The sequence below is a fragment of the Mustela nivalis genome (assembly GCF_964662115.1).
Source record: "Mustela nivalis genome assembly, chromosome: 14".
Lineage (NCBI taxonomy): Eukaryota > Metazoa > Chordata > Mammalia > Carnivora > Mustelidae > Mustela > Mustela nivalis.
The window spans coordinates 46,278,052-46,301,715 of record NC_139033.1 but is presented as its reverse complement, the minus strand read 5'-3'; the positions used below and the strand labels follow the sequence as shown (position 1 = coordinate 46,301,715).

At 53.8% G+C, this 23,664-nt stretch overlaps 1 protein-coding gene and 1 long non-coding RNA gene across 3 annotated transcripts in view; both read left to right on the top strand.

Annotated features, from left to right (window-relative positions):
- The window catches only part of ARK2C (arkadia (RNF111) C-terminal like ring finger ubiquitin ligase 2C), a 99,145-nt gene that overhangs the window by 3,876 nt on the left and 71,605 nt on the right, over positions 1 to 23,664 (top strand). The gene's annotated exons all lie outside the window — the stretch shown is intronic.
- On the top strand, positions 19,715 to 21,712 carry LOC309848427. Its single transcript, XR_014303038.1, has 3 exons — positions 19,715 to 19,740; positions 20,753 to 20,818; positions 21,363 to 21,712. It is a non-coding gene; the product is annotated as an uncharacterized lncRNA (long non-coding RNA).

Below are 23,664 nucleotides of genomic sequence, written 5' to 3'. Positions count from 1 at the left end.
GAAAACTGAAACAAAACGACGGCAGTGATGTAAGAATAAGGTCCCTACTTCAAGGGCCCTTCCGAAATAAAGTCCCAAGTGGCTGCCCCAGATTGCCACTTGGCAATCTGAAAAGGAAGAGCCAAAAAAAAAAAAAAAAAAAAAAGAAGAAAAACGAATCCCCAGCAAAATGGTTTTCCATTAAACAGGGATAGCGTGTTCTGCTGTGCTGAATTACTTCCTGTTCTTATTTTGTGGGTAATTTTTTCTGTATCAAATATCCTTTTGGTTGTGTATCTTTTTCACCTTTTCTTGTACTAAAACTAAAGCATGATCTGTATTTTTTGACATCCCCCAGTTGACAATGTACAGCGCTCGGTTAGAGGTGTCACCCTGCTGAAACGTACTGTGGTCGTGTAGCCCGGGCCATCTGCTCATTGTACGCTGCTTTTGTTCTGTTGCTCCCTCCGAAGCATGGTGGGCCCAGCCTTTTTTTTTTTGTATCGTGTGCATGATGACATTGTTACACACAGAATCCACTAATACTAATATACAATCTCTCAATAAAGAACTAGTTTTCCTATATTAACCTAGTGTGCTTTTTCTCTTGCTGTTTTCCCATTTATTGTCGTATCCTGCTGTTTAGATTTCCTCCCCTTGCTTTTCTATCCCCACCTACCCACCACTCCCACCTCCCATTGTAAGATTCGAGTGAATGCCTTTTTTTTTTTATCACTTTCCTTTATTTTTTTTCCTTTTCCTTTCTTTCCTTTTTCTTGTCTTCTTTTCTTTTTTTTTCTTCCTTTCCTTTTTTCTTTCTTTCTTTCTTTCTTTCTTTTTTTTTTTTGGTGGTACAGATATGGTGACTTTAATACCAACTAGTCCATATCTTTTTACAGTAGACATCTGGGGCCATGGGAAAGGTCAGTTGCCCTGCCACACCGAAACAGCTCAGCTGTGTAGAGACAACCGCTATCTTTGGTCACCTGTGCAGCCTGCGCATTTCACCATAGTTTCAAAGTTACAGGGCTCTCAGCTTGTGATGCTGGGGAAGAGGTGGGGATGTGACACTTAGGTTGAGAAAAGGGATACTGTTCTTAACTAGCAATCTGTAGCATTTCAGACTCGCCTGCAAAACCCATTTTTAGTTGTGTTTTAACTTTTCCTTTTACTGTCTCATTGATTTACTGTCCTTACAAATCATGCCAGAGGTAACATGTTACATGTAGTTGAAGCCATGGTCTAGAATTTTAAAGCATCTTCTTCTATGTGCCTCTTTAAGTTCTTGGGACCTGCAGTGTAAGTTTTGCATTGAGATCCTGCATAAGGAAGATGTTGGGAACAACCAACTCAGACCACCCCCACATTTATCCCAGGGTCAGCAGCCTGACCTGTTACCGTAGAAATAAGAGGGTCTGTGTCCTCTGTAGGCTGTAAGCCAGTCAAAGCTGATTATAGCCTAGTTCCCGGACAGCTGCCTCATCTGTGGTCCTAGTGCCTCACTTGAGAAAGAAAGCCAGATCTCTGCCATTGTCTGTGTGTGTGTGTGTGTGCGTGTGCGTGTGTGTGTGTGTGTGTGTGTGTGTGTGTAGGAGGTGGGTTGGGGATCAGGAGGGAAGTCGGGACCTACCCCCAAATTAAATTGGAAGAAGAGCCCTTAACGTGTATCTGTTTTCCATAATTACATTTGAGAAGCCAGTGGAGAGGTATTTTTTCCCCCAGAGTGGAACCCAAATTCAAGCATTTGTCAATTACACCTATTCAGTTTCAGCCCAGAACAAGTCTTGCTAAATGAGGCATTTTAGACACGGGGGAGCGGGTTGATTAAAGAAATTCATGATTCCCCCAAAGGGTCATCATTTTGGAGCTGCTCTTCCTTGGGCCCTACCTCCTCCTCCCTCCCTGGGGCTGTGTCCCAGGGTCCCTCTGCCCCTCTTCTGGCATTGCTTCCCCACATAGGTGCACCCTGCCTGGCCAGTGCTGCCTTGCCTTCTTTGTGGCTTGGTAGGACTCTCCTCTCCTCCCATTACTGCCCTTTCTGCTCTGGCCCTTTGTTCTGGTGCTCTCCCCAGCCTGGGTGGGAGAGCTGAGCTGATTTACTGTGACACATGGACACACATGGACGTTCCCAGAGGAGGCTCCTGCTGTCGTTGGTGCGAGAAGAGCTCTGCAGGCCTTCAAGGATTTTTTGTTTTTGTTGTTTGCTTCTCCTCCTCCTCCTCCTTCTTCTTTTATTTCGATTGACATGAAACTTTTAATTTGGTTCCTATTTGTGAAAGCAAAAGCAACCATTCTCCCTCTCATCCTCAGCAGTGGTAAAACTACCCTCCAAATCAGGTGATGACCCTCGTTTTTGTCCTAGAGAGCAGTGGCTTTTATTACATCGATGTTAACCGGCTCTAAGATTCTCTTTTTCTCGATTAGTGTGATGTATGTCATAATTGCAAGGATGGGCTCGTAACCTAGTAATAATATAGAAAGCTAGTGGGGTTAATGGGAAGTCCTGTTTCAGCAATTTATCAAATCATGCTCTATTTTCACCCCGATTGTCAGAAGAAACACATTCAGATGAAGAAGCCCTTTCCCCCTTGACTGGATGATACAATCGTTACAAAGCCATTGTACTTTGTGTCTACTCTCTCAACCATCTGACACATATCCGTTTTAATAACTTTTGACTCCAGGATTTTGGAAAAGCCATCTGTTACTTAGATCCTACACCACAGACCTTGTAGCGAGATGAAGCACAGCTCTCGTTTGCTAGTCATCTTTTCAAACAAAAGGACTCTTGAAACTAGCAGCAGATAAGGGCCACTTAAATGATGAGTTTTCTGAAATAATGGTTATCAGTTATCCAGAAACCAGCCAAGATTAGGGGGAAAGACCATCAAAGGCCTCAGTGCTCTAAGAGGCAGGTGACACAGAGTGAGTCACCTCTCTTTGTCTTACAGTTTGCTCACCTCCTGCCCCAGCCTTGCCCCCCCACCCCCATCCTTCCCATCTTTAAATAAACAGCCCCAAGGCATCCCCCTGAACTGTGTACTGGTTTCCTTCCCTAGGAAAGCAACAAGTCCCTGTGGATCCAGGTGCATTGTGAGGTCCCTTCCCTGGCCAGGAGTCTCAGGCCCCTGGACTCCCTGTCAGGGTGTGACTCTGGACCTCAGTCCTACTTGACTACTGTTTGCATAAATGTGCAAGACATTTGTGCCTTAGTTTTTCTGTGGGTCTAAATAGCTCTTTAAAAATTCCTGGCTAAATGTAGTATGTATGGGAATCAGTATTTATTAGCTTCCATTATGGCTTAGCCACAGAGGAGCCGATCTATTTCCAGGAGAGTTGCGGGAGAAGGGTGGGGAGGGCTTGCCTTGCAGAGGCACTGAGGATTTTCTGGATGACTTAAGAACTAAAGGCAGACCTCTGTAACCCTGTAGCAGAACCCACTCGCAATGCCTGGGACTTTGTGTGCTCAGTCATTCGTCCATTCGCTCACTCACTTGTTTGTTCATGTGGTTAATGGGTGTTTAACTGAGTACCTCCTTGGGGATCAGTTAAGGGGGATACAAAAGGATGGAGGTGTCTGCCCTCCCAAGGGCGGCTTATGCTGAGGCTGGGAGATAAATGCTTCGGAAACCGGATGCTAAGATGTTTTATGCCAAAGCACTGAAACAGACAGCAGAACATCCGCACCAGGTGAGGGGGAGAGAGCCTGGGGCCATCCAGGGGTTAAGTCCCAGCCCCATCTTGGCCTTGAAGGGTGAACTTAGACCACTGTCTGAGCATCACCTGAATAGTGACCATCTGATACCTGATAGGGTGTGTCTAGACTATTCAAAGGCACTTGGTGGATAGCAGATGCCTAGGGCCTGCGAGGGGGCTGGCCTGTGAAGTGGCTGCCCTCCGTCCCCCATAACTGTAGGAATTGAATCGTGAGGGATCAGATAAAGTCTCAGAGACAACCTTGCTGAGGAGGTGGGGTTAAGATGAGCCGCAAAGGGTAGTGTGCTTCAGCAGGGAGGAGGAGGGAGAAGGGCTCTAGGTGGGGGTGGGGAAGGAGTGAGACTTTGGCTAAGGCCAAGGGGTTCCGCTGAGGTGGTGAGGGTAGGAAGTGCCTACAGGGAGGGCTGTGTATGTGCGGGGTGTGTATGTGTGTTTGTGTGTGTGTGTGTGTGTGTGTTTGTAGGGGTATGTGTGCCTTGCGTGGCCTCAGGAGGCCCCGGCACCATTGTCTGTCTTTGAATGGTTCTCTCCAAAGCATAGCTCTAGGAGTTAAGCAGCACGAGGTCTGGAGAATGTGAGAGAAAGGGCCGGAAGATACTTGGAAGCCAGTTTTGGAAGGCCTTGAGAAGCTCTGGGAGAGTTTGAACTTGTCCCTTTAGCCATCGGGAGCTCTCTGGGGAGAGTGGGATTTCAACAGCTCATGGCAGCGCTGATGACAGAGTGGGGAGCTTAGGGGCTCAGGCTAGGGAGGAGGCCACGACATGCTTCCAGAGGTAATGGAAGCCTACATCAGAGATCTGGGCGATGGCAAGGGCCGTTCTCATAAGGGGCCTTATGATAAGAAGTGAGCAGAGCCAAGTCTGGCGGAGAGGCTGAAGGGCAGGGAGGTCTCAGGGTGTGGGGGAGTGTGTAAGACCATGGAAACAAGCCGGGAAGATGGGAGCACCAGTCAGTCTCAGGGAGAGATGAGCTCAGTGAGTTTGGGATGTCAAGAGTGACAGAAGGAAGGGGACCATGGCCCTGTCTTGGGATTAAAGACTTCTAGTAAGTACCTGGTGGAGTTAGGAAATTCACTCCAGGAAAAATTCTTCATGTTTCCATGACAACTCCTCAAAAACCTCTCTCTCCAGTCTTGGAAACCCCTTATCCGGTTGTACACACGGCCGTCTTTAGTCAGGAGGCTGTTCTCTCCGTAGCCTCTCTTGTGACGTGGACATCCTGGGTGCTGCGCCCCGCTGTGCCCCGATATCTCAGTCTGAATGGTTTTCACCCAGTCTCCCCCTTCTAGAGAAGACAGACTCCAAGGCAGGCAAGTGTTAGGTTCACGGCCTCATGGGTTTGCAGAAAAGGTTGGCCCTGCGCATGTGAGGGAGAGGAGCTTGAGCACTCAACATCTTCCATCTAGGTTCCATCATGGAAGGACTAGAATGACTTTTGGAAGATTTAGAAAATAGACCAAAGGGGGAGAAAATAAATCTCTGAGGTGTCCCCCTGTCTGAGATCATGCCAGTGAAGTTCCTCCCACATTTCTGCACATACATATTTTTCATCAAGCTGCAAACACAGTAATGTCCAACCCTATAGTCTCCTTTTTTTTTTTTTTTTTTAATGTAACGTGTCACAGCCTTTCCATGCCTCCCTGTGTTGTTTTGACAAGCATCCCTGTTACTGGCTGCACCGTATTCCCCGTGAGCCGTGGCTCGGCACCAGGGCTCGGTGGCATGGAAGGCATTCCCGTAGCCCTGGGTTACAGGGGTGCTGGGGGCCACCAGGGAGGAGAGGTCTGGGGCTGGAGCTGACAGCTCTGAAGTCTTTTTGCCCCCCCTCAGCCCCTCCCATCAATAGGTCCGAACAGCTGGAGGGGAGGGCAGGTCAGAAGGGCCTTGGGGAAGGAAGAAGGTTTGCAGAAACTATTGAGAGCTGGGTGCTGGTCTTTGTTCTGCCATAGACTTCTGTGATCTTGGGCAGGTCGATGTCCTCCCCTGGGTCTCAGTTGGCCCACCAGTCAAGTGGGGAGGTTAGACCCTTGGTGTCTGTCTTACAGGACTTGTCCCATGAAGTGATGGGTAGGAAACAGAGCGAGAAGCCAGCCTAAGGCAACGGTAGCAATAGTGAGTGGCATTTCTCAGAAAGGCCATGTGGCGGGCGTGCTGGGTGGGGTGGGAACAGCTGGGGCTCACAGTCCTGCCCTGCCCCGGTGACCGGCCACCAGCTCTGCGCACTCACTTGCTATCTGCCAAGGGAGCTGACGGCCTCATGGCCCCTTCCTGCTTGAAAACACTGGGGTTTCCCCTAGATGAGAGGCACCTTCCATTGCCTCTTTGACTTTCCACAGGAGCAGCCGTGTGCTCTTTAACGCCCAGGTGCAACTCTGGGCAGCAGGTTGCACTGTGGGAGGGCAGGGAGTCTGGCCTGGCCCAGGGCCTGAGCTCAGGGGGCGCCTGCTCTGCTGCCTGGGTTTGCCCTCCAAGTGAGAAGTTCCCCTTGTTCCCTACTGCATCCTTTCCCTGGAACATCCCCCGGGGTGTGCCAGCCCGGACAGGGGGGCTGGTGCTCTGGGAAGCCACCCATCAATTGGCCTGTCCCATCAGGGCTCAGCCACTGCGCCAGGTAGCGGGGTGCAGCTAGGAGAGGAAGCCTGACTGCTGCTGACTCAGCACCGGCCTGCCACGTGGAGAGGGGGTGGAGGAGCCCTCCGCTGGGAGGAAGTGAGAATTCGGCCAACACCTGTCTCAAGGAAGGGCAGGAAGCTTTGCAACAGCTGCTGCTCCCAGTCTGGGGCTGGGAGTGGGAGGGAAGCATGTGCGGGTGGGGTGGAGGCAGGGGAGGCGCTCTCCAGTGTCCTCCTCCCCCCCACAGCCAGCTTTGCTGGCGCTCTGCTCCCCCAGAAGCCAAGTCCTCCATGCCTCCCCTCCTGTCTCCTGGGACCACCTCTCCTACAGCAATTCTCCTGCTCCTGAACTCTGTGACGGTAATGAATTCATGCCCTCTCCCCCGCCGCCCCCCCCCTGCCCTCAGGGTTGGAGATACCAGGAGTCTTCCTTAAGCCAAAGGATGGTCCTCCCCATAAGGCCCTCAGCCTCCAGGATATTCCCTGGAGGTGGAGAGGGAACCGACTGGCCAGGAAAGGGCCCTGCTGAGCAGAGTTGAGAAATCTGGCTCTAGGGAAGGTGAGGCATGACAGGGAGAACATCGGGGTGCACAGACCTTTTTTCAAGGCTTCCCGCACTGCCAGTTACCCTTGGCTCAGCAGCCTGTGTGTCCAACTTGGTGCTGAGGTAGCCGGACAGAACCTTGGCCTCAATTTAGTCAGAGCTCACCAGAGCTCCTCCTGAGCCCCGGGTTAGGTGGCCTGTGGCCCTGGCCTCCCCTTTGGCGGGCCCATGTCTCTCCGGACGCAGGTAGAAGTCAGACCTAAAGAGGGAGCTCGGTCCGCTGCTCTAGAGGGAAGCTGGGCCTGGGAGGCGGCACCTGCTGGACTTTCTTCGGCTGAAGGGATGGATGCTGAGGCTGCCCCCCTCTGCCTGGAAGGCAAGGCTGGAGCCAGGCCAAGAGGGAAGGGCAGCAAGAGGCTGTGGGAGGGAGCTTGGGCCCTGCCAGAGCCAGAGGAGCCGAGAGCCTTCTCCCTGCCAGGAGGAGTGGGCTTGCGAGAAGGGGGAGGGGAAGAGAGGTCACAGGTGGTGAAGGGAAAAACAGCCAGGCGGCCCTCCCTGGCCAGGTGAGCTGGGAGTGTGATGGAGAAGGTGGGGGAGGAGCCCAGACAGGAACCTGGGGAGCATTTTCCCATTCTGTCCTCACCACATCCTGAAGGGTCCAAGCTTCCCCCGGGAGACAGGCGGAGGAGAGGAGCGTGGAGGGTGGGAAGATGGGAGGAAGACGTGAGAGACATGCCCTGTTGTCACTGTCCCCACTCCTCAGCAGGGGCTGCGCATCCTGAGTACACACCAAGCCTGTGTCCATACCTGCAGAGTCCTTCCTTGGGCTCACCATGACGGGGTGGTCCTGGCCTGCCCTCTGGGAGTATCCCTGACTCCTGGCAAAAAGGGCCTTGCCTTGCCCCAGCGTAAACATAGCGTGATTTCCAGCTTTACTGCTAGATCTGGGGGAAAAGGGGGTTTTATATTAGACTAGACAAAGAACTCTTAAGTCACTAGTTACAAACGTTAAATGAACTTTTGAGTGAAAATGTAGGACTCTGATGACGTGTTTCATGTGAGCAGGCCATATTGTATCCCAGTGCTTGGGGGCGGGTTGTTTCATACTCCTCTGTCATTCGGGTGCTGCCCTGGAAGATAGGAAGCATGCCTGGTGAGGCAAGATCTCTTCACAGAGCTGGAAACCCAAGCCGGTCCAGTGGCTAGAGTTGCAAAGCCAGCTCCCGAGCACCGCAGTCAGGATTGGGACCTGGGTCTCTTGACTCTGAGGGGCCAGTGGTCTTCTTGGGTCTTAACTCAAGTCTAGTGGGAAGTGGCCCGAGCTCTAGCAGCCCCGACAGGGGTGGTTGAGGAATGCTTTGTGCTTCAACTGGACCCAGTTGAAGGCACAACTGGGTGAGGCTGAAGACCGTGTGGGGTTTGACTGGGTGGAGAAAAGCATGGTATTTCAATATGGCTGCCAATCTGCCATATTGTTTCCCTTGCCTGGAGAGCCAGGACTGGGAGCAAGGGTCCAAGTGGGGAGGTGGACATGAATCCCATGAGGAAGCATGTGAGGGAGGCTTTACTGTGGTGGATACCCAGCCGGGCTCCCCTCAGGACTCTAAAAGACTCTCACTATTCCTGTAGTAAATTGTACACAGCGGCTCACCCTTCTCTCAGGTTTTCAGTTCAGGGTTTCAGTTACCCACTGTCAACTATAGTCCAGAAACAGATGATCCTCCCTCTGGCGTACGGTCAGAAGGTCAGTGACAGCCTAACCCTACATCTTAGGGCCCTGTGTCCTTCACCTCACTTCCTGTCCTCACGCAGGCCTGGTACCACCTCACATCATCACAGGAAGAAGGGTGAGTACAGCACAGTGAGATATTTTGAGAAATAGACCACATTCGCGTAACTTTTATTAGAGTGCATTAGTACCAGTGTTGTAATTTATTATTAGCTATTGTTAATGTCTTACTCTGCTTTATTTATAAATTCAGTTTATTCCAGGTACGTGTGTGTAGGAAAAAAACACAGTTATATATAGGGCTTGGTGCTATCTGTGGTTTCAGACATCGACTGGGGGTCTTGGAACATATTTCCTGCAGATAAGGGGGAGCTAGAGTAGAGCATGAAATTTGCTGTTTGAACCATTGTAAACCAAACAATTCATGGGCGCTGAGTATATTCACAACACTGTGTCACTATCACCACTTTTTCCTTTGAAAACTTTTTCATCGCCCCAAACAGAGGTCTGCCTTGACTTTGAGGCCTGCTCCTGAGCAGGACAAGCCTCTGCTGGCTGGTCCTTGAGGACAACCGGGGACAGTAAGTGGTAGCAAGAAGTGCACAGATGTCGACATCCAGAAATCCCGGGTTCAGTTCTGGCTTAGCCAGGTGACTCTGGGCCTTCCCGAGCCTCATCCCTTCATCATGACAACTGGAGATGATGGTTGTGGGTGTCAGCACAGCGGGGAGGTGAGGGGAGACGTACAGATGAAGTACAAGGCACCTGGAAGCCGGTGCTTAGTCAGCAGTGGTGGTTCCCAGCTCCCCCTGTCCCCTCTGAACACACACTCTGTTTGTTCGGGCCTGGAACCCTGGAACAGTCTAGGGGGTCCTAAGGGCCAGGCAAGAGAGGGCCAGGCATGTTTCAGCATCACTGCGGAAGCAGTTAATGAGAACTGAGATGGGCACTCAAAGCACCCAAAGCCAGAGAGCTTTGGCTCCTGGCCTCGCTGGGGAGACCCCCGAGCACACCTGAAGTGGGTAGAGAAGGCAGACTGGGCTCCACGGAGGGCCAAGCTGATGGTCATGCTGGCTAGAGAGCATGGCCCAGCCTGGAGGCAACTGGTCAGGGCTGGCACACAGGATGGGGAGAGGTCACGGAGGCCTGAAAAAACCAGGAGTGTCTCCCGGAAGAGGCAGACCTGGAGCTTCTCCCCAGGAGGGAGATGGGAACTCTGCGGCCTGGGGGAGCCATCAGGTCGGCCTGCTTTCCCTCCCCCACGTGCCCCCCGACACAAACCCCGATCTGATCCAAGAGGTGAATGTTCAGAGTCCTGTGGCTGTCATCCTCGTCTGTTTTTTTTTTTTTTTTTTCTTTTCTGGACCCCTGGGTTCTCTCATTTCACTGTCATGCCACCCATTCCGGTCCCTTCCTCCCTGCCATCTCCCCTGGTCCTGGCCATTTTCCTGGCAATTCTCTGCCTCCTCTCCCACCCCCGTCTGGCTGGGCTGCCCGAGGGCCTCAGTGGGTGCACATGCCATCCCTTAGGTGCACCTGCAGAGGGTGAGGCCACCTGAGCAGAGCTGGGGGCTTTGTGGCCCCTTCTGAAGTGGGCAGCCCATTCAGGGCACTCGTTCTGTTCTCTGCAGAATGGCGTGCTCGTCCGACCCGCTGGGCTGAGTGAGAATGGAATGAGGGGGATGGACGGTGTCCACCCTGACACCCGGCGTGGAGTATGGGGCTACTCTTGTCATATGTGGCTGTCTCCTAGGAAGTTGTCACATGCAGAACCCTCTGCCTGCTTTTAGAAGGCACTTTGAATTTGGTAAGGGGAACAAAGGGGAGGAGGAAAAATTTCTTTGAGCCAAAGTGTTCTCATCTGTAAAATGGGGACAGTTCTGATCACCCTCCCTGCCCCTGCAGTGGCCCCCAACAGGGTTACAATGATGGTGGGTTTGTTCAGCTCCTCTGACAGCTGTGCATGGAGCATGTGCCCTGGGCACTGGAGACACACACAAGAGCAGAGACAACAAAAGCACCAGCAAATGCTTCCATAGCACTCACCTGTGCCAGCCACTTTCCTGAGCTCCTTTCCTACCCGAAACAGACCCAGTATGCAGGAAGGTCCCAGGGGGTACTGGGTGCTCTCTCTGCCTGGGGGAGGTGACCCCGAGATGAGTCTTAAGGGGTGCCTACAGTCGCCCAGGAGAAGGGGTGGGGGCAGCAGGGTGGGCTGAGGAGCAGAGAGCCACCCGCCCCACAGGTCTGGGAATGAGGACCACGTCCTGTGGGGGGGAGCTGGGCTTTGTCACTCCTGGGTGTTAGCATAGCAGTGTTGCCCGTGAATCAGCATGGAGGCTGTCTGGCTGGATTTCGTTGGGAAGGAGGGGCACCCACTCTCTGCAGAGGAGTATGTCCTGAGCTTAGGGCTGAGGGCGAGCCCAGGGCTCTGCCCTTGAAGGCCTAGGAAACATGGTTGACAGTCCTCTCCCCGGGAAACCATGAGGGGGCAGAATAGCTCCCCCACCTTCTGGCCTCCTGCTGGGAGGACAGGAGGGGTTCAGAGGAGGGCAAGGTGAGGGGGATGTGGTGAGTGTGGCCGGGTGCTGGAGCCCACCCTTGCAGTAGGGCCTGGGCTCGTGGTTGCCACACTATCCACCCAGACCCTGGGACCCCCTGAGCTGTTCAGAAGAGTCCATGTTCCACCAATGAGCAAGCTACTCGGCGTGTCACCCTTGTGGTGGGGAGCACCAGTGCATGTGAGCCTGCTGAAGGCATTGTTCAGGAGCCCTTTGGTTCTGCCTCCGGAGGATGTCCCCACGCTCCGTGACCGCGGACCTCTGTGTGTATGCACGTGCGAGTCCTAAAACGGCCCTTGAACTTGGTGCATGGAGACTGTTTGGGAGAGGCCGGCCCGGGCATTGAGGTCATGGAGCTCAAGGCTGGCCCCCAGCAACTCCTTATACAGAAGGGAAATGGCGGCTAAGAAAGGTCGTGGAAGGTGGCCCATCCGCCGGTGACTGCCCATCTCGAAGTCCTTCCCCTGCCCCGAGGCTTCCTCATAGGAGGGCTGTCTTTATCTGCCGAAGAGATCTCTGAGATCTCTGAGATCAGGAGGTCAGGGGTGAGCTGGTCACTCCCTCCAGTGACACCCTTGCTGGCCAGCCCTGGGGTCAGCTCTGCCAGTGGCCAGGGAGTGGAGGGGACCCTGGAGGGACTGGCCTTTCACCAAAGCCTTACTCTCCCTAAGACTTCCCTCCTACCTTTTTGTATTTATGACCTTGTGCCAATGCCTCAGGGTGGGCTTTCTCCCTGCCCGGCTGTGAGCCCCCTTGCCCCTTGGCCGTCAGCTGCGTTTGACACACGATCCACATCACACTTGCTGTTCACATAATAGTGCCTCCAGATGCTCAAACCCAGCACACTCGGCCCCTGCACGGTCCCCGCGTAATGCACAATCCCTACACCCTTAGGACACAGCACACACACTCAGTCACACTCACTAACGTCCGTACTGGATCAGAACGTATAGTACCCCCACCCCCATAGATGTAAATAAATGCACACATAACCACGAGCGCACCCCCCCCATAGGTATACCCGTGACACCTGCTCGCATTCTCTGACAAAAGGCGAGCTTGAATGTCTCCAGATGGGACCTCTTCTCCTTCCTGTTCCTGACATGCCACCTGGGCCCGAGAAGGCCCTCATCCCACTGTCACTGAGTTCGCACAGTTAATAGTCCAAAAAAGGAGGTGGAGACCTTCAGTCGGGATAAAGCCGCAAGTCCTGGGTGTCTCCATATGCCCTGGTCAGTCTGGCCAAGTTAAGGGACCCAGACCTGCCTCAGAGCTGGGCCTTGCGACACCTAGTTGTCCCCATCCTCGGGGCTCTGCTTTCTCCACGGGGCATTGCTGAGGCCCAGGAGGGGCTGTGTCTGTGTGGGCTAATGCGGGAGGCACAGCTGAGTTGACGCGTTGTCCACTATAGCCACCTGGTGATGGATAAAGCAAACCTCAAGAGCCCCTTTTGGATGTCAAGTGGCCTGGAGGGCTTCCTGGAGGAGGCGGGGCTCGAGCTGGGATGAAGGCTGAGGACCATGCCATCAGGAAGCAAGGGGTGGGGGGCAGGGAGGTGGGAAGGCCACGTGAAGAGCATGGAGAAGAGTGAGCTTGGCTGGCAGAGAACCCAGAGAACCCCAGTGGCGATTATGGGAACAGTTTGAGCAGAGTTGGGAGAAGAAGCAATGAGGCCAGGAAGTGGCCAGTAGCCCTACTCTGCTGAGGTTACCTCCTGCCGCTCCGGGAAGACCCTTCATTTAGTGCTCAGTTTCTGCATCCCAGTGGCTGGGGGAATTAAAGAGACCATGCAGTATTAATGTTACTGCCTTGTTTTATGAAGTGTCCTAACAAGCCGGGAAGCCAGGCATACTCAGCCTTATTTACAACTGCTATTATTTCTCTGACATGGAGATTAATTTGATGATAGCTGTTTATAAGCTCTTCTATCATCAGATGGGCCCGTTACCTGGGAGGAGAGGAAGGCTGGATTTAATTTGTGAACAGTGCGCTGGGTTTTCCTGCTCCGAAGTGTGTGTGGGAGTCACAGTCATAAATCATGGAAGGCAACAGCAGCGCTGAGACCGGAGGCACGGGAGCTCCCCGAGCTGGTGCTGTGTGGGTGAGGGATGTCCCGGGAGGGCCCGTCTGCAGGCCCAGGGAGCAAGGTGGGGAAGCACGACCACTTGTGTAGGGAGAGAGACACTGGAGAGGAGGGCCAGGGGTTCACCCAGCCAAGGAGCTTCAAACTCATCTATGCCAAGTAAGAATCACCTCGGAGCTTATAAAAATGCAGATTCCCCCAGCCAGGGGGTAGGGCTTGGGAATGCCAGAGTCTGGAATGTACACTCTTGCCTAGATGAGTATTGGTCTGTGGGTCAGCCAAGCTGGTTCCCTCCAGGTTCCCCCTGCTCCAAGCAAAGGCTTTCCTTCCCTGGATTTCTGGAGAGAAAAGGACAGGAGAAAGTCTGGCAAAGAACGAGGTTGGGTCTTGAGCAAAATGGAAAAGTTTGCAAAGGCTGTCTCTCTGCACCTCTGGAACCCGCCAGCATTGTGAGTCCCTCCTGCCGAGTAGGAGAGAGGCATTAGTTCGCGAATGCTGTCCCTCGGAGGGCTGCATGGGCTTTACCTCTCAGGCATCTTACGTGGATCTGTGGGTTATCTTTTATTAAAGCCAATTGAAAGATAAGAAAACCGAGGTGTTGCAAGAAGTGGTTTTAGATTTCATGGCCTAGAAACTGAGGCCTGGGTTTAAATGCGGCTTGGATATGGCTGTCCTTTCTATGACCTGGGGCAGTATTCCCAACCTGGAGGCAGGCTGGAGGCACACGGACACCGCAGCCCTCCGCAGAGAGTAAGGCGCCCTCCGCAGAGAGTAAGGCTACTGCGTATGTTGGGAGGGATCTGTAAGAACTCGAGGTGCTCAAGGAGCCCTCATGCTCCATGGACCTAAGCAGCATTCCTCCAAGGGCTGGCTCTAATTTTATGGGGCGGCGGGGTTGGGGGGGGAGCGGGTACTCTGGAACAGAATACAATAGATCTTTCTCCACCGGTAGCCTGGGAGACCCTGTCACTGCAGGTCAGCGGGGGAGCTGTGTTGTGGAGGACGAGAGCCTATCTGACTCACACAGGAACCCTCATCTTGCTCTGATGGGTGGCAGTGGCCCATGGGCAGTGACCTTGCCCCTTGCCTTTTCCCTTGTATTTCCTGGGCCTGTCCCAGGATGGCTGCTTTATGGCCTCTGCCTCCCAGGCCTGGGCCTTCCCAGGCCCAGGGAAACTTTTGCAGGGTTCTGCTGGGGAGACTTCTGAGCCAAACACCCTCATTTCTTTGGGCCAAACTCCCTCAATTCCTTCTCCTCGGGGGCTGTAGGCCCCATTCAGGACACTTGCTTTGATGAACTCATAAAAGCTCACAAAATGGGAAGGAAACCAGCATGGACTCCATCGGAAGCCCTCCCCTAGTCGAGAATCCACACTTGTGTTAATGCAGTCTACATTTGTATTAGCTGTTCTGAGCACACAACTCCCTTTTATGGAACTTAGTTCAGGTGGACCAGAACTCTCAAATCTGCCAACACCTGCTATGGAGACATTTCTGTCTTAGCCGAGTGGAGCTGGTTTATTCGCTAGGGTGTAAGTTTGGCTCTGGAGGCAGCGATGCAAAATAAAGGGGGTTTAAAGGAGGTGGCAACTCTCTAGAACAGCCTGGAGTTAGTGGTCCTGGGCAGGCATGGGCTGTGGGTACTCTCTGTCAAGCATCAGTTACCTCCTCTCTTGTTGCTCCACCCCTCCCTAGGGTGTGGCCCTTTTCTGCATGGTCCAGGATGGTGCACCCCCACGGCCACTTTCCGAGCAGTGGGATGGAGGAAAAAAGGGGACACATTAGGCCAGGCTGCCCAGCACCCACTCTCATCCCATTGGCCAGAACAGACCCACATGACCATGTGTGGCTGCAAAGGAGGCTGGGAAATGTAGTCTTCATTCTGGAAGGCCATGTGCCAGCAAATTTGGGGCATTCTGTTACCAAAGAAGGAGAGAATAGATGTTGGGAGATAAGTTGCCTTTGCCTCAGTTGGTTCTTAGACCCGTACATTAGGCCTTGCTGTGATCCTCATTAAAGATTGTCCTGTGTGTGCACTTCTCTACTGAGTGTGGTGGGTGAGCTAGCACGCCCCCCACCTTGGCCTCACAGAGCCTCAAGGTGGGAAGGGAGAAGACACCCTCCACGCTGGCATCAAACCCCTGTGCCGTATTGATGGGATGTATTCATTCATTTAATGACAGATTCTTGTGGTCCTGGTGACTAGCTCTCATTTTGTCTCTTGTCCACAAGAATGTAGTGAGGTGTTAGAGCAGAGGCTGAGATAGTGACTGGAAGTGCCCAGCCCAGGGGGTGGTGTATAGTAGACCCTCAGCAAGCGCTGTGCATCCTTGGGCAAGGTACTTAACCTCTCTGTGCTTCAATTTTCTCATCTGAGAAATGGCAGTGTAATCATGGCCGGCCCCTGGGGTTGTTGGGAGATTCAGTGAGAGCCCGCAGGCAGCACTGAGCTGTGGCAGGGGCAAGGCATGGTGACTGCCCCAGAGGCAGGCTGGCCTGGGGGTCAAGAGCACCGCCTCCACATCAGGCTGCTGGAGAAACTCAGTGAGAGACAGGAGATCCCTAGAGCTTTCTGCACAGGTGCCTGGTAAATAGTAGGTACTTGGTGCATGCCAGCTTGCTCCCTAGGCCCCAGCCCACTGTCCCTGGTAAGGGCTGTCACATACCCATCCCTAAATCCCTCCCCATCCCTAGGCAGGTGGTTGGGGGGGGACATGGGGAAGGACTCTGAGAATCAGAGTGGAGGTGATGGGGCCTAGGAGCTGCTTGGGGGGGTGTGTAGAGGACAGGTCCGCCTTCCTGCCTCAGACTCTCTGCTGGGGGAAGTGGGTGTGCCTCAGAAGCAGTAACTAGACACAGACTTCCCACGTTGAGGGCTGGGAACATGGTTCCCGGGGCTCCTGGTGGGTGGCCTATCTGTACCCCAGGTGATTCTGTCTTCCTGTCCGTCAAGACTTAGCTTCCTGGTTTTCACTGGAAACCTGGAATGGCAGGGCTGGAAGGGACCCAGAGATACCTGGGTCATCACCTCACCCCCCCCCCCCATCTTATAGGAAACAGAGTCCAGGGAGAGGCAGGTGCTTGGCCAAGGGCCCTCAGCCAGGGTGAACACCCGGACCCACCTCTTGGTCTCTGTTTTTGCTCCTGAATCAGGAGGGCAGGAGCCACAAGCCTCTGGGTTCCCCAATTCTCTTTTCTCTCCTCTGCTTTCTGTCCCTCATGATGAATTATTCTGTCTCTTTCCATGCTGCGGTCACCTGTCTGGGGAAGACCCAGGGAGAGGCACACCCATTAACAGAGACCCCTGTGGAGTGGGGTTTGGGGGACAATCTCTTGCGGGAGCAGCCATGATGGGGAGGGGGCATTGCAGGGTCAGGGATTGGGGGTTTGGGCTCGGTACTAGCTCTGAGGCTCACGGTTGTGTGCCGAAGGACGCGAGAGGGGGCACCATGGGACCTGCCTCCGGGGTCCCAACACAGTTTGTGACCAGTGAGGGGCTATTCAGGTTCGAGGGCTTCTGACCATAGAGACAGTAAAGATGAGGTTTCTTGGGGGCACAAGGCACAGGATGGGAAGAGGAAGAAGCGTGGTCAGAATGCGTTGGCACCAAGATCTAACCGTGCTATTCACAAACAGGAGAAACAGGAGAAATCTTGACAAGAGTGTCCGTCATTGGTTAGACTCTTCCTGGGGTCTCTGCCCCACACTTTAGGCTGTTCACACAACATACTGCCTTTGTCAGTGTCAGTAGGCTCTTGTGTGTGAAATGCACGCACACTTGTGCATTTCACATCTCTGACACTGGAGTGCAGCTGATCAATGCCCACATGTGCTAGTTTAATTGCCTTTTAAAAATCTTTTCGTGCTTGATAAAGGGATGGTTCACCATGCAGTTGATGGCCTCCTAGAACTGATGAAATTTGGCAGCTTTTTTCACACAGCTTTGGGGGCCACAGATCAGTCTGCAGAACCCTCAGGGTCAAAAATTAGTGTCCAGTTTATGATTAATAACATCTATGTTTCTTTCTCAATATAGACATCCCCCTTCATTTTGTTTTTAACATTTCATGTTCCCTCTCACCCCAGGACCGAGAGGGATGAACACATTGGGGAGGGCTGAAAGTCAGCAAGTTGGGAGACAAAATTCCTGGGACCCCTTGGATGTGGACCAGCCTTGTTAACAATTCTGGGGCCTTGGGTTCTTTGCTGGTCTGATGGGAGGTGCATTATCTTCTGCTTTACTCTTCAGGGGCTAGTGAGGACCACGGGGCATACTTGTTGTCTAAAAGGCTCTGGAAAGGACAGACATGCCCAGAGCTAATATTCTAGGAAAAATGTGAACTTCCTTGACATTCCCTCTCTCTTTAAACCAGCTATCCAAGCCCCCTTCCTGTGCCTATCAGAGGACTGCCAATCTTCTGGATAGTAAGACGAGCCTTCAAGGATGCTGACGCCTCCCATTCCTCCCCCAGCCACTGTCTCCCAGTGCCTGGGAGGTCCCTTGCCTGTCCTCTGCCTGGGCTCCTGGCAGCTCCCCTCCTTGTCTCTACCCCTTGTGAACTCACCTGTCCCCTCAAGACCTTCCCTAATCCCAGCTGCACGCACGTGAGCCAAAGCCTTGCATGGCCCCATGATGCTTTTGGGACCCCAGCACCAAAGTACCCAGGATGGCCCCGCCACGTGAGGGATCTGATTGGCTGTTGATGATGGTGATGATGATGGTGACGATGATGATGATAAAGATGATGGTGAAGGGCCTCTGTGGTGGGCAGCACCGTGGAGGTATGGCCATGTGATGGGGCTGTCGGGCCAAAGCCATGGGCCATTCCTTGGCAGGGTTCCCATGGCGCTTGGCCCTAGACCAGGATGAGTTTGGCTCAGGGAAGGTCCAAGCTTCTGCCATTCCGCCCTTGTTGCCCCCTTGATTTATTACTGAAATATTTATTAAGCCCCTACTGTGTGCCAGGAACTTGTAGAGGCTTGGCCTATCAGAGACCAAAGAGATGGCCTTATCTCCGTTCCTTTCATTCATTCACTCACTCACTCATTCCCACATGTTGACTGAGCGGCTGACCCTGTCCCAGGCGTGTTCTAGGCACTGAGGTTGCAGCAGTGAGCCAGAACCCTCCAGCCCGGCTTCCCTGAGCTGACGCTCTAGTGGGGGCTGCCTCACGGCGAATAAGTAAGCAGGTCAGCAGCGTGCGAAGGTGACACGGGCTAGGGGGAAGAATAGCTCACGACATAGGGGTTGGGGGGTGTTCAGGGGTGCTGTGGCAGCGGTGCCGGGAGAGGCAGGAGTGCTTACTTTAGGTCCACACTGGGGAAAAGCTCTGTGGTCAGTGGGATGCTACCAAGCCCGGCATGGAGGGCGGCGAGAGAGCTCTGGAGGCTGTTAGAGGCTGAATCTTGTCTCCCTTGTGAGCACAGCTGAGCCTGGCTGCTTCCTGCCTCCTGGACAGGCTGGAGGGTCCCCCTTACTGGGCACTCTGAGCACGGCCTCACTCCGTCCTCTTACCATCCCTGGGAGGTAGATCCCGTCATTATCCCTGGTTTGCAGATGGGGAAGCTGAGGCACAGAGAGGTCGCCAAAGCCCACAGAGCTTGTAGAGGCCGAGCTGGACTCAGACGCAGGCAGGGAACCCCAGAGTCTGAGTTGTCGCCCCTCTGCTATGCTGCCCTCTATGTCTCGGTCACATCCCTGAGTCCAGGGGGTTCTCAAGCCCTGAGCCAGACGGCTGCCTTTCCTGCCCTCACCCCTCAGGGCAGGGGTGCTGACTGGCCAGGGTGGCACCCAGCATGGCATTCAGGGTCTTTCTCGGTGCTGGGCTCACTGTCCCCTTCTACCTGTGAGGAAATTGAGGCCCAGAGAGGCAAACAGACTTGCTCAGAGCCACATACTGATTAATGACCAGATAGGTTCAGGGAGTCTTCTCTCCCTCCTCCTCTGCCTTCTGTCTGGTATTTTTTTGCCCGAGAGCTTCAGGGCTGGTGGCAAGGCTGCGGGAGGGGGAGGCAGGGAGGAGGTGGGGGCACCGTGGGTCTGTCCATCTGCTCACAACAGGCCAGGTGTGTGCCTGCACACGTGTGCACATAGGGGAGGACTCACATGCCGCCAAGGACGCCCATGAATCAAGCCCAAGACAAAGGCGGTTGAGAGAAGAGTGGGTGCCCAAAGTCTTGGTGCCCCTTCCTGTGTCCCCAGGCCACTCCCCGTGGCACTACTGCTCCTCTCATGGTACCACCTCTTGTCCCCGTAACTCCCAGCCTCCCTTCGAGACCTTGGTCAAATCTGCTTGTGGTGTGGTGACTTAGGCTTTACACTAAGGGGAGCCTGAGACCCCGAAGACTGGGGAGGCTTCCTCCAGAGCCCGGTGGAGCCCTGGCGGCGGCGGAGGGCAATGTTCTGAGCTGCAGTTGTGGCCTTGGGTAGGGACAAGGGGCTCTGTCACTATGGTTACCTGGGGAGCTGGCCCAAATCCATATTCCCAGGCCCAACCGCACAGATACCTTTCTGAGGTAGGAATCTGTATTTTTACGGATCTGTGACTTTTACAAGCAAATGAGTTGTTTTGTCATTAAAGAAGAGAGACACGCTTGCCCCTGGGAAAATGAGAGAGGTAGGGAAGACTCGTTGCTGAGAGCAGGCTCCTTTCCTGCCCCGCAGCCCTCTCCCCAGGGCTGACGGTTGTTAATTCTCCTTCTGGGTTAGGCAGCAAGGGTGACCCTTGACAGAGCACGCTGTGTTGAACAGAACCCTCTGTCGGAACTTCCGGGAGCACAGGGTCTAGTTGAGTGACAGAGAGAAACAGATGACCCACAAATATGCACATCCTCGTGAGAAGGGACAAGGGCCAGGATGACCCGATCGGGTGTTGGGAGGGAGCACGGCAGGGATGACCTCATTTGGCGGGGCTGTGCTGGAGGACATGGTGACTGATGAGCGAGTATTTCCTGGTGTCCCGTCCAGGACGCCAGGGGGTTTTCCTGCAACCCTCAGGCTCCACTCACCTCTTTCCCTATGTCTGGGTATAGATGGGAACAAGACTCCTCCTGATGTTTCAGAGTCACCTTCTGCTTAGGGACACAGGGCATCAGTCTTGATAAGGAATGTACTGGCTGCCTTAGGCTTGTCCTAAGGCTAAATGAGTGGCTTAAAACTACAGAGATCTCTTTTGTCACAGTTCTGGAAGCTAAGAGTCTGGAATGAAGTTGTTGACAAGCTGTGCTCCCTCTGAAGGCTCTGAAAATGACCCTTCTGTGCTGTTTCTCTCTTCTGCTGGTGGCCGGCTGTCCTTGGCTTGTAGGCACCTCCCTCTAATCTCTGCCTCTGTCATCACGTGGCCTTCTTCTGGTGTGTCTCTATGGCTACACATGGCCTTCTTATACAGACACCAGTCTCTGGGCGAGGGCTGGCTCTCTATCAGTGTGACTGCAGTTGAGCTTGGTCACATCAGAGAAGACTCTATATCCGAATAAGGCATAGGCACAGGGATGGGGGGGCTTCCACATCAATATATCTTTTTGGCAGGACACAACTCAACCCACAACAAGGATAAAACATGTAGGCCCCGGAGTGACCCAGCCCAAGAGGGCGGTGAGGATTACAGGAAGGGGGCCTGGGTGGGGTGGGCGGGGCAGGGCAGGCTTCAGGAAGGGGAAGGGCCTGATGGCCGGGGAGGCTCCAGGTATGTGGGGAGGAAGGTGGAGCATGAGTAAGTGGACGAGTGAAAGATAGCCCAGAGGTGGGCACACACCGCCACAGGAGAGAGGCGCCAAGGACCTCCTCAGAGGCGCCTTCTAGAACTGTGAGTCCTGGAAACTGAGGCCATGGTAGTTACGAAGCCTGCGGCATATCCTGTGGGTCACCCGTTTGCTCCCCCCTTGAGGGCAGTGAGGGGTGTTCCGGAGGTGTCCTCTGTGAACTTTCCCAACTGCTGGCTCTGGTCTTGAGGTATGGTGTCAGCAGACAGAGGAGAAGTGAGTGTCTCTTGGGCTCCTGGGATGAGCTAGCACGTGTCCCCAAAGCCCAGAGTCTCTGGCCCTCGGTGACAGGCTCCAGACACCCAGGACATCCCTTCCTCGCCTTATGCCCACACAACCAGCTCCTTTTTCCATCTTTTCCCTTTTCACGCGCGCAGGGAGAAAACTGCAGGGGGACGACACCCACCTTGTTCCCCGGTGTCTAGAAAAGGATTCGCTCAGAGGATGTACTCAAGAAATATTCTTTTGATTAAAAAAAGACCACCGCGAGAAGAGAGACTCCTGACAGTGACATCTCAGAGCCTGTCCCTGCAGAGACGCAGATGACCCCCAAGCCCCCACCCCCAAAAGCCCTTCACGCAACCAGTGTGTCAGGAGGACCGGGCTCCTGTCCCGCCACGGCTGCTGAGCGGAGGTGAAGCTTGGGTGAGGTGCCTCCCCTGCCCAGGCCTCAGTGGTCCTCCCTGGAAGGCGGAGACAGCAATGTTCACTTCACAAAGCTAACATGAGAAGGCAGTGTGGCCAGCCGTCCCGAAGCTAGACTCGGGCACTTTGATTCAGTCTGACAAACTTAGCCCTCTCCCAGGCCCAGGGGGTTCGGCATGGGCAAGGCAGGCTACGCACTGCCTGCAGGAGGTATGGACGGTCTGCTGAGATGGATTTCAGCGGGTGCTGGGGTCAGGTAAACCCCTTCCCAGGAGGTGGCACATAAGGGGAGTAGACCGATGAGGAGGAGTCAGTCAGACAAGGAACGGGAAGAGAACGCTCAGCAAAGGGAATGGCATCTTGGAGACTAGAGCTTAGGGCCAATCCTAGAAGCGGTCTGGTATGGTTGGAGCGTAGAGAGCAAAGGGGATGCCAGAACTGAGGCCAGAGGCCCCATGGACTCCACCTGAAATATTGTTGTATTGGTTGGCATTTTCTTTGGTTTAAAATCCAGATTATTTCTCTCACCTGTGTAGAAGTCTGGAGGGAGCCATCCAAGGCTGGTGTGGTGCTCCGAACTGTCAGGGTATCAGGCTCCTTCTACTAATTGCTCTGCCATTCGTGACTTCCATTCCCAAAGTCACTTGTGGCCCAAAATGACTGCTAAAGCTCCAGCCCTTGTGTTTTCATTCCAGCAAATACGAAGGAGGAAGAGGTGAGGATACCTTATCAAAATTAAGGCATTTCCTAGAAATCCCATGTGCCATTTCCATATAAATCCTGTTGGGGAGCTTGTAGTTGCTGAATTATATTTAGCTTCACGGGAGGTTGGGAAACAGTCTTTATTCCAGATAGCCATGGCCAGCTGAAAATGGGGCATTCTGTTACTGTCGAAAGAGAAAGATGGATATTGGGAGATCAGTCATGGCCTCCACTGAAGTCGGTTGATGAGGGCACTCTGGACCGGGAATAAAACGACACGCATCATGAGTTTGGGCACGGGCTTCACTGGGAGGCTTCCACTTCACTCCCCCAAACAGAGCTAGCCTCGTCCCGCCAGTGTGGTCCATTCACGGTCGGTGCTCCCCTCCTCCCTGGAGCCCTCACTGCTGGGATACTGAGGGTGCTGGAGGTCTTCACTCCTGCGGCTAGGTAGGGAGGAGGGATAATGATTTTGTGGCCGACTAGGGAGGACCACAGGGGGTTCTGTCAGACAGCAGACTCCAACAGGTAGTCAGACCCAACTGGCATAGCCATCCTACTGCTTCTGTGGGCTAACCTGGGAACCCAGCGTTCCTGAGAAAACGCATTTGATATTCTATCACCTCGTTTACAAACAAACCTGGAAACTCAGGTTGCCTGTGTCCTATTCTCAAACGTTTCCATGGCAAATCCCTGCTTTCCAGCCTTGCCCTGCTCTCTTCTCTTTGTGGGCCCAAGTGCCAGGTAGCACCAGGCAAAGGACCCCAAACTGAGGAAGTTATCAGTGCTTCCCTGGGGGCTAGGAGATGGGAGCTTCGGGAGAACCCCTCCCAGCCCCTAGGACTGCCCTTGGCAGGCATGTGAGGAAATTTGTCTGGGCTGCTGCCAGCATTCAGGCACTGGAGGGTCAGGCTGCTCTCAGGACCCTGCGCTGGGAGGGAGAGGAGGACCGTCCAGCCTGGGGGGTGTTCAAGTTGCTCTCGGGGACCCATGGGGACCGCAGTGCTATGGAAAGGGGAGGAACCCCGGGGCTGGACTCAGCACCCCAGCCAGAGACTTTTTACTGGCTTTCAAAGGGCACTTTCATGGGACTGGCATTTAAAGGAAGGTCTCGGTGAACAGAAAAATTTGAAGACTCCAGCTAGCCCCTCAGTGAGCAGCTGATGGGAGATGGGAGATGGATTGTGCAGGGAACAGCGATTTGCCGGAGAACCACACTGCGGGCTGGCAAAGCCGGGGTGTGAGCACCTTTCCCCCACACCCATTGTGAAGTGTCACCACTGTTACCACCCCACTGCCTGCAGTCCAGTAGGATTAGGTGCTCGATTCTTG